This window comes from Sorex fumeus, unplaced genomic scaffold, assembly GCF_029834395.1.
Source record: "Sorex fumeus unplaced genomic scaffold, SorFum_2.1 ptg000039l, whole genome shotgun sequence".
In the NCBI taxonomy this organism is placed as follows: Eukaryota; Metazoa; Chordata; class Mammalia; order Eulipotyphla; family Soricidae; genus Sorex; species Sorex fumeus.
In genome coordinates this window covers 16532731-16545618 of record NW_026606096.1, presented here as the reverse complement: position 1 = coordinate 16545618, position 12888 = coordinate 16532731, and the positions used below count along the sequence as shown (strand labels likewise).

The window sequence follows — 12888 nt, the reverse complement described above, 5'->3', positions numbered from 1 at the left end:
GGCATACTAAGAAGCAATGATGCATAAAACCTTTTTCAGTATCATGTCAGAGCAGGACAAAAGGTGAAGTTGTTAATCAAATTGTTAAGACAAATGAAATAGTGAGTCACAGCTGTTAATTATACTGAGGAAACAAATTAGTTTGTCACATTTAAAAGAAATTATCTTTGAACAAAGAAATTATTCGAGGGAAATTTTATCACTATGGTTTCTGAGTTTATCATTTTAGAAACACATGTACATTGTATGTTCCCATATGTGTATAAGTGTCTTTCAAAGCTATGATAATTGAGAATGAAAGTTGTCTATCACTGATGTCCAAGGAGACAAGATACGGTGAGAAATTTAAGAGAAACAATTATCTTTCCTAATGCAACTTTTCTCAACTGGGATGCCTATAGTCTGCAGGATTTTATAAAGGGGTCACAGGTGAGAAATGCATAAATAAGAGAGGTCAAAAGAGAAAAGGGAGCAAGGCTATAGAAGGTAACAGCAGATGTGCCCAGGAAGGAACAAGACCCAAAAGGAAGTATGGCCAGAAAAATGTTGAGAAGCCATCTTGAGAGCTAGTACACGGTAAGGTGCTTGCTTTGCATATGACTCACCCACGGTTGATCCCTGCCTATAGACATGGCCCCCAGGACCCTACCTGGAATGATCTCTCAGCAAAGAGCTAGGAGTCAGCCCTGAGCACTGTCAGTTGTGCCTCTCTAAAAAATAGCATTGTCCTCCCATTGTTCATTGATTTGCTGGAGCGGACACTAGTAACGTCTCCATTGTGAGATTTCTTATTACTGTTTTTGGCATATGGAATATGCCACAGGGAGCTTGCTAGGGTCTGCCTTCTGGGTGGGATACTCTCAGTAGCTTGCTGGGCTCTCTGAGAGGGGCGGAGGAACTAAACCCAGGTCAGCCTCATGCAAGACAAATGTCCTACCCACTGTGCTATGACTCCAGCCTCCCCCCCCCTAAAAAAATATTAGGAATTTTTTTAAAAGATTGAGAAACACAGGCCTAATAGAGAGACCCACTGGTGAACTCAAAAGAACTAATGATAAGATTTTTGCTATTTTTAGATTTGCTGTTCATTACCTTGGTCTTGATTCCCCACAAAAAACTGAACAAAACATGTACATTTTTTCTTTCCGAAAGGCACTTTTGCACTCAGTCATTCATATTCACACAGGAAATTGCTATTCCACTTTGAGGTATTAAAAGCTTAACTCCAAATGACAAAATTTCTGCAATGAATGAAAAAATAAAGAGCAGGAGAAATGCACACATTTCCTATACCTGCACTTGAACATTAGGTTTTACCTAGTGTATTATAAGAATAAGATTTTAATCAAATAAACTTGCAGAGAGTAAATGCAATGATTTACTGTGTTGATGGCAGACAATCTATCTTCAAGATCTTCTATCTAATATTTAAAATGAAAACATAAGATTTTAAGCATTATATACATTACTTACATCTTAAATACTTAGTCTTTCTCAACAAAATATTTCCATCTGTATTTCAACATTTGGTGATAGAATGGTACTTAATGCATATGCAACGTATCGTCTAAACAAATACAACTTAAAATAATTTTGGCAGCGGAGCCCTTACAGCAATGAATAGGGGTTGCTTCTGCCTCTACACTTAGAAATCACTACTAGTGGTGCTCTAGGACTATAACGGATACTGGGAATTGAATTCAGGTCAGTTATATGTGAGGCAAGTGTCTTATTCTCTGTACTGTTCCTTGTGCAGGCTGCAAACTTTTCAATTTTCACAAAATACTGTCTTAGCTTTAAACATGCTAATATCTATGGTAAAGAGCTACATTTTCAGTTATGCATGAAAAATGACTGCCCTTCAGACACTTGCTAAAACTTTATTTATGACTTGTCAACTACCAAACAGTTCTTAAACTAGCTGGAGACATTTGCTGTTGAACATAATGAAGAAACAAGCCACCAACTATTATTCCATCAAGATGATTCTATTTTGTTGTTGTTGTTAGTAGATGTTAATAAAACTGTCATGATCACTTTACTTCCTTTTGCAATTGCATTTCAGCTTCTTTCAAGATGTCTATCAAAGGACAATACACAAAGTCAGACTGGAATTTGACAGACATTGTTGTTTGAATAACAATAATGGGGGCAGAAATAGTAGAGTGGTTAGGATGCATGATAATTTGCTCACTAGCACTGCAGAGTCTCCCAAGCATTACCAGATGCAGCTCTGAAGGGACCCTGAGCTCTGCCAGGATGGACCAGGCAATCCCTAGCACCACAGACCTAAGCTGAATCCCATTTGTAGGCTCTTGCATTGAACTTCCAAAACAGGTAGTTCAATGGGTTTGAATAAGTTCCTTTTGGGAAACCCCAGCACCTCCAAACACAGAGGAAAAGAAAAGCATTTATCTTTATGAACTGCCATTTTTTCATTTAGAAAGGTGAATCTAATTAATCATAGAAACTAAATTGCTATAGATTTCAACACCAGTGTCTGCTTGTTTGTTTATTTTGATACAATATTCAGTTCTGAATTCTTCTGATGCCATTCACCACATATGTGTATGTTTGTGTTCATAGCTTATATTTTTTTCTTATCAATCACCACTAAGCAAAATGGCAAAAGTAAATTAAAAATCAGAATTTTAATGCTATTTTTCCTCAATATAATTTATCACACCAAGTTTGATATCAGGGCACTTACTCATTTGAATTTGACTTTTGCAGATGTTGTTAAGAAGGGGGGCCATCATATTGAAAAGGATTTTATGCATTATTGCTCCTTAATATGCCCCATAAAATTGGGTCTGTTAGAGCAACTTCTAGAATACTTCTTAGTGAAATTGAGACTTTGCCAAACAGAGTTGATCTCAAACTGTTTTTTTCTTACTATGAGGACATTATTATATAGACATAATTTTGACCAGTATGTACATATTTAAAATTATTTAATATGTGACTGATCAGTTTTTCTGGCATCATTATTTTCTTTCTCCACTTCAAACATTTTTGCTTTTTTAACAAAGATTAACTATCCATATATACCTGATGATTTGAATCTGTGTGCTCAATTCTATTTCATTGGTCTGAGAATATGTTCTTATTTCAGTATCGGTATTTTAATTACTACATATTTATAGTTTAAATTTGGAAAAAGAAAAGATTCCTATTATATTTTCCTTAGAATTGCTTTGGCTGTCCGTGTGTATGGGGGGATTATTTATATAAATATCAGCAGAATTTGATCTAACATGACATTGAATCTAAAAATATCTTTAATGATTTAATGCCAGTGGCCAAGTTAAAAAATGTAAAGATAAAAACACATGAATACATGAAACTAACAAGCTCCTGTGACACAATAAAAAAATGTTGACCGGAATAAAAAGACACTCCACAGACTAGAAAATAATATTTTCCCATTTGCCTTTCATTCATCTGATAAATGGTTGATATTCATAATAAAATGACACTAGTATTATTTTACAAAAAAAAAAGACAAAGAAAAAACCCATAAAAATGTGTGTTTGGAAGGAATATAAACAGAAACTTCATTAAAAGAGATATACAGACGAACAAAGGCATTAAGAAAAATTGCTCTGCATCAGGAAAATATAATTCCAACAACAATGAATACCAGTTAGACTAACACACATAAAAAACGAACTAAAATAACAAGTATTGGTATGAATGTGGGTGAGAAAGAGACTCTCATCCACTGGTGGTGGGAATGTAGACTGGTATAAACCTTTAAGAAAAGAGTATGAACATTTCTCAAAATAAAAAGTCTAGGAATGAGATTCCATGTAATACAACAATTACACTTATACACCAGAGTCACAAAAACTCTGCTCAGAAAAAAAAATTGCACTGTATTCACTGCAGCACTACTCACAATAGCCAGAGTCTGGAAACAACCCGAGTGTCTGGTAACAGATGATGGGCTTAAAGAAAATATGGTACATCTACACAATAGAATATTATGCATTTTTTAGGAAAAATAAAGTTATGAAATTCACTTATCGACAGATGGAAATGGAGACTATCATGCTAAGTGAAATGAGTGAGAAGAAAAGGGATAGACATATAATGAATTGACTCTTTCTGGGATATTAACAAAAATCATTAATATGAGACTAATACCCAAAAACAGTAGAAACAAGGCCCAGGAAAACTGATCGATGGTTGGAAGACTGCATCAAATGCTGGAGGAGAAGGAAGTTGGGATACAGAATGGACTTTCATGACAAAGATAGTTGGAAATGATCACTCTGGATAAGAATTGAATTCTGAAAATAGGAAAAGGAACAAACATGATAACCTCTTAGTATCTGTGTGGCAAACCATAAAACCACAAAGGAAAGAGACGGAGAAAGAATGAGAGAGAGAGACAGACAGAGAGAGAGAGAGAGAGAGAGAGAGAGAGAGAGAGAGAGAGAGAGAGAGAGATTAGAGGAAAGTGCCTGTCATAAACACAGACTGAAGGGAAGGTAGAAGGAAGGAAACTGGAGACACTGGGGGTTGGAAATATACACTACTGGAGGGTTGTGTGTTGGAACACTGTATGACTGAGGCCTAACCATGAACACCTTTGTAACTCTGTATTTCATGGTGATTTAATTAAAAAGAAAGAAAAGGTGAAAACAAGTTTGCATTCACGAAATTGCAATTAATTGAAGACTACAAAAATTGGGTGTCAGGAATCCCCAAAGAGTCTAGTTGGAAAAACCTTACAAATCTTCCTAATCCACTTGAAATGTAATTTCAAAACATTAGAAGGGTATTTGGAGAGGTTATTTTGCTTTTTTTTTATTGGATTTTTGGCCATATGCAGCATTACTGAGGACTTACTCCTGGCTCTGTACTCAGGGATCACTTCTGGTGGGTTCTGTGGACTATTGGGATTCCTGGGTTTGGCTCAGTTCAGCCATGTGCAAGACAAGTACCTTACCTGCTGCGCCATTTCTTTGATCCCCAAACACTGTTATTTTAAATTATTCTTTTTTTTTTCCCCTTTATTTTATTTTATTTTTTTTAAAGTTGTAGATTTACAATTTTTTGTGCTTTGGTTTCAATTATACAATGATCAGATACCCATCCCTCCACCAGTGCCCATTTTCCACCACCATGGGTAATATCCCTCCCACCCCCATCCCCCCATCCCCCCGTCTCTGTGGCAGGGCAATCCCCTGTGTTCTCTCTCTCCTTTTGGGTGTTGTGGTCTGCAAAAGAGGCATTGAGTGGCAAACATGTTCAGTCCATAGTCTACTTTCGACATGCATCTCCCCTCCTGGGAGGATCCTCCAAACATCCTTTATTTGGTGCTCCCTTCTCTATCTGAATAGCCCTTTCCTCTAGGATACCCGGCTGGCCTCTAAGTTATGGAGTAATCCTCCTGGTGCTGATCTCAGCTATTCTTGGGTATTAATCTCATACTTTGTTACTTTATATCCCCCAGATGAATGCAATCTTTCTATGTCTATCCCTCTCTTTCTGACTCATTTCGCTTAGCATGATACTTTCCATATTGTACCACTTGTATGTAAATTTCATGACTTCATCTTTTCTAACAGCTACATAGTACTCCATTGTGTAGATGTACCAAAGTTTCTTTAACCAGTCATCTGTTCTTGGGCATTCAGGTTTCTTCCAGTTTCTGGCTATTGTAAAGAGGGCTGCAATGAACAAACAAGTGCAGATGTCACTTCGACTATACATTTTTGCCTCTCTGGGATATATTCCCAGGAGTGGTATTGCTGGGTCAAATGGGAGCTCAATTTCTAATTTTTTGAGAATCGTCCATACTGTTTTCCAGAAGGGCTGAACCAGTGGACATTCCCACCAACAGTGAAGGAGTGTCCCTTTCTCGCCACATCCACGCCAGCATCGGTTGCTTTTGTTCTTTTGAATGTGGGCCAGTCTCTGAGGTGTGAGATGGTATCTCATTGTGGTTTTGATCTGCATCTCCCTGATGATTAATGATGTAGAGCATTTTCTCATGTGCTTTTTTGCCATTCGGATTTCTTCTTTGAGAAAGTTTCTGTTCATTTCATTGCCCCATTTTTGGATGGGGTTGGATGTTTTCTTCTTGTGGAGTTTAACCAGTATTTTGTATATCCTGGATATCAACCCCTTGTCAGATGTGTATTCGGTGAATATCCTTTCCCATTCTGTAGACTGTCTTTGTACTTTGGTCACTGTTTCTTTGGAGGTGCAGAAGCTTCTTAGTTTAAGATAGTCCCATTTATCTATCTCTGTTTTCACTTGCTCGGCCAGTGGCGTGGCATCTTTGAAGATACCATTAGCTTCAATGTCATGGAGGGTTTTGCCAACTTTATCTTCAATGTACCTTATGGTTTCTGGTCTGATGTTGAGGTCTTTAATCCATTTTGATCTTACTTTTGTACATGGTGTTAGGCAGAGTTCTGAGCCTATTTTTTTGCATGTAGCCGTCCAGTGATGCCAACACAATTTATTAAAGAGGCTTTCCTTACTCCACTTCACATTACTTGCACCTTTATCAAAGATTAGATGAGCATATGATTGAGGAGAGATGTCAGTGTATTCAACCCTGTTCCATTGGTCTGCAGTTCTGCCTTTGTTCCAGTACCATGCTGTTTTAATTATTACTGCTTAGCACTTAAGAGACCATTAAGTCACTTACTGATTGTTTGTTTTTGAACTTAACAATTATTTATTATTTTATTTTTTTACTTTTTTATTAAAGCACTGTAAGGTAGACTCATAAAGCTGTTCATGATTAGGTTTCAGTGAAACAGCATTCCAACACCCATTCCTCCACCAGTGTACATTTCCCAGTGCCAATGTCCCCAGGTTCCCTCCCATTATCCCCTACCCCCTACCCGCCTCTATGGCAGGAACATTTTCTCTCTCTCTCTCTCTCTCTCTCTCTCTCTCTCTCTCTCTCTCCCCCTTCCTATCTCCTACCTCTCAGCATCATCCATTGTAGTTTTCAATATTGATACTGAAAGTTTATCAAGAATATTCCTTTACATATTTTTTACCTACTTTCAGGACTCATATCTTGTCCAGCATGATCATTCCCAGCCATTATTGCCATAGTGGTCTCTTCTCTATTTCACCTACACTCAGCCCCACACATACTTGTGGTTAGTTCAAACCATTCACCAAGCCTCCTAGTCCCTGTTTTCCCTGACCAGGGATATTAGTCTTCTAATATATAGATAGAGATATAGTTAGATATAGATATACCACAAACGAATGCAGTCATTCTTTGTCTGCCCCTCTCCTTTTCACTCATTTGACTCAGCATAATACCCTCCATATCCATCCATTTATAGACAAATTTCTTTTATAAAAACTTCCTTCAGAAGACATCCATACACCTATTCTATTTTCTTGCACATATTCTTCATGTATTCTACAAATCCTGTTTAAATAGCTAGTTTCTTTTTACTTTCTTCAGTTGCAGTACAAACACACTTTCATTTTCTGGGAACTAAATTACTTCTAACCACATGGTAAACAAATTTCTAGTATAGTAAGCACATTGACAAATAAAATGTCTAGCCACAGCACATTATTGTTCTTTTATTCTGACGCGAATATAAAATAATAAAATAAGATAAAATGAAGACTCAAATCCACTTGGTTGTGAGAAAATTTCCATAGTTTTAGAGAAAATACGTTTTGAGCTTGAGAGAAATCAATGATTAGAACACATGTTGAGCAAACGCGAGGCCCACATTTCCATCCTTAGCACTGCATACCCCTGAGCACTCCCTGGTGAAGCTCAGGTGACCCCATGTCCTTGCATATGTGAATAGCACCGTAGCACCAAACTCAAGCATCAGTCCCCATCACTATACAAGCATCCCCAATTTCGGCCCCTTTTACCCTGGACTCCACTGGAAGTGGCCCCTGTTAAGGGGAAAAAAAGCCTGACTTGATTTTTTTAATGAACAATGAGTAACATAATTACTCCTAAGTATTAAATCTGAACTTTATGTGGGTAAAACTCCTCTAAAATTAACTAATATTTATCAAACATCCTATGAACTCCTAAAATTCATGGAAGGATTTACTTTTAGTAAAAGAAGTTCAGAGTCAACACAACTTGAAAACATAGATACACATAAATAACACATTTTTTTCTATAAAAATACCAAGCATATTTTTCAAGAAAGAGCAAAAGTATGTGTTTGACATAAAAGTCTAAATAATGATAGGAGCCTTGGAAAATAAGATGTTCCAAAGCAGATCTAACCTTATACACTGTTACCTCAAAGTTTACCCCTCTATTCCAAATGCCTATATTTTGTTCCCACTTTTCAAATATGTTTCATTTAACCAGAGTCATAAATGCATTCTCTTTGTTCTTTCACCCTTTCCTGCTTGTATGCATCCGTGAAGAATTGATAAGAGTTTTCCAACGCAGCCTCCTCTGATGGCTTCAGAGCAGAGCAGATGCTGTCCCACATAAAGCAAAGAAATTCTGGGATTTGGATCAATCATATCTACTTAGTCCTACTTCCCACTACTCATTTTACCAACTATAAACTGACAAATTTAATACTATGATGTCTCAATGAAAAGAACATTTTTTGAAACAGTCAAGAGTCCCTCTAACCCTCTAAATCTGGGATCTGTCATCACAACCTAAGTAAACATCTTAAATCTGTTGTTATTATTTTATCCTATTTATATAATAGGACTTTTGTATCCATCGAGATTTTACCTATATTTTCAGACCTCGACTTTGATGACATTAATTTGTTAAAGAACTTCACTAATTCATCAGCTGCCCCCACCCTCATATCTGTTTGAAGGGATAAAAAGCATATAAAGGAGAGATATAGAACATTGTGGGAAGTCAGAGAGTATATTTAAAAATTATTTTTAGTCAATTTAATCCTACTTTAATTTCTATATAATTGATTTTTCTCCACAATGAAATTATGACAAATTGGAAGCAATGTTCATATATTAAACATCTTTCAAATCCAAACAAATCTCATCCCCCAGAATTCACTTAAACATATCTCTTAAATTAAAGATAATTAAAAAAAATTGAGTTTGTCTCTACCAAGTTTCATATGGGGGTAGTTTATAAAATAAAAATATTGTAATTACAAGGTAGTGTTAAGCCAAAATAATTCATCGTCTACCACATAATAAATTAATATCTATTGAGTGGTATTACATTATAAAGCATAATATTGCCTTAAGAAAGTAGCAGTAAAGGAGAGCACACATAAAACTGTTGCAAGTTGTTTGGAGAGTGAGGAGGTTTGGTGTGAACAGTAATGCTGGAAACCGTTCCTGGGGAAGTGTCTTAGTCCTTGTACTAACCCTGAGCTTGAAATTTGTCATTTTAAAAAGAATCTCGAATCTCATGAAAACATTTGTTTAAATGAGTATAGCTTCCAGGTAAATTCTCATTTCAATGACTGAAGTTCGACTTTCAACATCCTTTACAATCTTAGAAAACCTATAGTTATTCTCCATCAAGGACTGGACAGTTATTCCATAAAGACCAAAACTGAGCAGGCAGTGCTTAAAAAAACAGTTAAATTCCCACTTTAGATGGTCTCAGAAAAATGCAAACCCAATATTAATTGATTCTATGACTCATTACAGAATATAAAACAAACACTAATTTATAACTCTACAATTCTAGGTTTCAAATTTTATGTACCAATTAGTAGTTTTTCCTCTAAGATTTCCCCTGCATATAGGATTGGTTTTGCTTTAAAAGATCGTTTGTAATAAAAAAAAATGAAGTTTTCTCTGTATTTATTCCAGTGCTAAAAAGTTTGCCTACATGGATATCTAAACTGACAATTGTTCAAATGTATTATTGTTGTAGTTGATTTAATTACTACAAAGCAAACAACTGGTCACCTTTTCTACAAAAACTCATATATAAATATAAGAACACATATTTATATAAAACATATTTATGTGAATATCAATGGTCAGTTACTTCAAAATATTTCTTCAAACTCTTTTTTGCAATAGCTAAACTATCCAGATAACCAACCACCTTAAAACAGATGGATAAGTAAAAAGTACTAAACACAAAGACTGCGAATTTTTAATAATTATAATCATCATATAATTTTTTCTTATATTCCACATTATACATAGGTAAAGAAATAAGTTAGTGCTAAGAATAACAAAAAGAAGTGTGATAAAAAATAAGATGGCAAAACAAAAGAACGATTCTTGAAATTTTCTCTTGCTATTTTCTAAGTTCTAGCAATATCTCCATGGTCCCAACTTGAATTTCTTAGACTTGTAGGTACTATTTGAAGGGGAAACAAGAGACTTATGTTAAATTCTAATAGAAAAGTATTATTCAACAGGAATAAACCACAAATCATATCTTACATCCAATTTATTAGTTTATAAAATCTTTCAGAATTACCATTTCATAGTTTAAATTTTAGATGGATATTTTTGTTATTCCTTTACAAAATGTTTTTCATTATAGGATATGCATTTTTATAATTTTTTATCCTTTTTAAATATATTATCCTCCACCACTTTCATTAACTTTTTGAAATGGTGTAAGTATACAACTAACTGTAAAGTTTCTAAGATGTTTAAGCTCTTCATGTATTCATGTCACCATACTTGCAACCAATTTAGTTGTTCAAGTATGCAAGGGTGATAAAATATGCTTGATGAAGATTAGTATAACTATTGTGTTACTTATTACAGATACTGAAGTATGTCTTTTTTACCTATTGCTTCTCCTGTGTACCTGTTATGAGAGGTGAACGCTTGTTTTATTCTGTCTTCAGTGAAAATGAACATCTGAATGATTAACAACGAACAGAAGAAAATAAAAGGAGAGGAAGGAGATACTATAGAATTTAGATTAAAATGCAGGACCTCTTTGGTACTATATGACTTCCCAAACCTTAACTACTAGTGCCTTAGTGCTAAACAATCAACCTGGTTGATCTAGTTGACCTAATGCAGGAGAAACCCCAGGAAGCACTGAATACTAAGCACTGCTTGGCAGACTCCCAGACCAAAGAAACCAAAATAAGAAATACATAAGCAGCTGCAAAAATCAAAATAAATGACACACACTATTCTCTCAGTATAATATATGCTGTCAACCTGTGTTTGATCCTTGAATTCCATATAGTCACCTTTAGCTCACTAGAAGTAGTTCCTGAGTGCAGAGCCAAGAGTAAGCCCTGAGCACTGTAGGTTGTGGCTCAAAAAACAAACGGAGGGAGGAAGGAAGGAAGGAAGGAAGGAAGGAAGGAAGGAAGGAAGGAAGGAAGGAAGGAAGGAAGGAAGGAAAAGAGGGAGGGAGCTAGAGATGGAGGGATGGAGGGACCGGACCGAGAGAGGGAGGGAGGAGATAAGGAAAATTTCTCACCTTCCAGAAAAGGAAAGGATGCAAATTTAGTTCAGGAAATATTTTGTTTGCTTTGCATCATGTTAAATGAATGAGGATTTAAATCATAGTACACCATAATTATTACCCTGTGTCTCATCATTACAAGTATTATAAGTTTTTAATATTGAGCCTTAGCAATAAGATATAAATTTCCTAAAGATGGTCATTATTAGTTACTTTTACGAGAACATATAGCCCATTTATCAAAGATAAAATGAAATAGTGATTTATTGTAATGTAATATATTAAAGATATTTATATATTTGTGAAGATTAAAGAACTTTTACTTAGAGCACTGTCCCTTCAACTGAACTCATGAACTGATAAAGCTCTTAATACATGGAGTAAAACATTTGCTAACCGATAACAAACAGTGCTCATCAGAGGAAGAAGTGTTTCTTAGTATCACTGAAACAATAAAAAAGGTAAAAGAAAGCTTTAAAAATTAAAAACAACTCGGCACACCCAATAAAACAAAAGCCGACTTTAACTACAAATTCTATTTCTAATTCCAACTTGAAAAAAGAAATGGTAATCTGTAGAAGAGTCTTGTTTATCTGGGAAAAAAGTAGATTAACTTACAAAATACTGTAGAATCTTATCTAATCACAGCCAGATTCTCCAGTTTATTCCTTCAAACCTCTTCTTCGGCACATCTCCTGAAAAATAAAGTTTGAAATAAATAAAATGGAAAGACATAAAAGCTGAATCAATATAAAATAACTACAAGAAAATTAATTTGCAGAATTGGAAGCCATAAAATATTTTGCAGGATGGGAGAGATTGTACAGAGGGTAAGGCATTTGCCTTGCACATGGCCAAGCTAGGTTGGAACCCCAGCATCCCTTATGATCACCTAAGCACCACCAAGTGTGACCTCTGAGTGCAGACCCAGGAGTAACCCCTGAGCATTGACGGATTTGACCCTACAAGACAATAAATAAATAAATAAGGTAAAGGTAAAGGAAAAGGCCCTCCCGTTGTTCATCGATTAGCTCAAGCGGGCCCAGTAACATCTCCATTGGAGACTTTGTTGTTACTGTGTTTGGCATATCGAATACGTCACGGGGAGCTTGCCAGGCTCTGCCGTGTGGGCGAGATACTCTCAGTAGTTTGCCGGGCTCTCCAAGAGGGGCAGAGGAATCGAACTCAGGTCGGCCATGTTGGCTGCGTGCAAGGCAAGCGCCCTACCACTGTGCTATTGCTTCAGCCCAAATAACTAAATAAATAAATAAATATTTTGCAGATGATGTGGGCCTTTATTAATACTAGCGTGTGTTCCTAGTATAACTTGTACCTTTAGTCAGATTATGAGAAAGAATTATATATTTCATTTGTTTCGAGGCAACACTTGGCAGTGTTCAGGACTTACCTCTAGCCCAATGCTCAGGGATCATTCCGAGTGGTACTTCAGGGAAATCACAGGTGGTGACTAGTGTCAGCCACATGCAATCAAGCACCTTGACCCTTATACTAGA

At 35.9% G+C, this 12888-nt stretch overlaps 1 protein-coding gene across 1 annotated transcript in view; it reads right to left on the bottom strand.

The window, feature by feature from the left end:
* Nucleotides 1-12033, bottom strand: part of MARCHF1 (membrane associated ring-CH-type finger 1) — a 637376-nt gene extending 625343 nt beyond the window's left edge. Inside the window, exon 1 of the mRNA XM_056119134.1 lies at nucleotides 11993-12033. The gene's annotated coding sequence lies outside the window, so the exon portion shown is untranslated. The remainder of the gene's footprint in view (nucleotides 1-11992) is intronic.
* Between the last annotated feature and the right edge of the window lie 855 nt (nucleotides 12034-12888).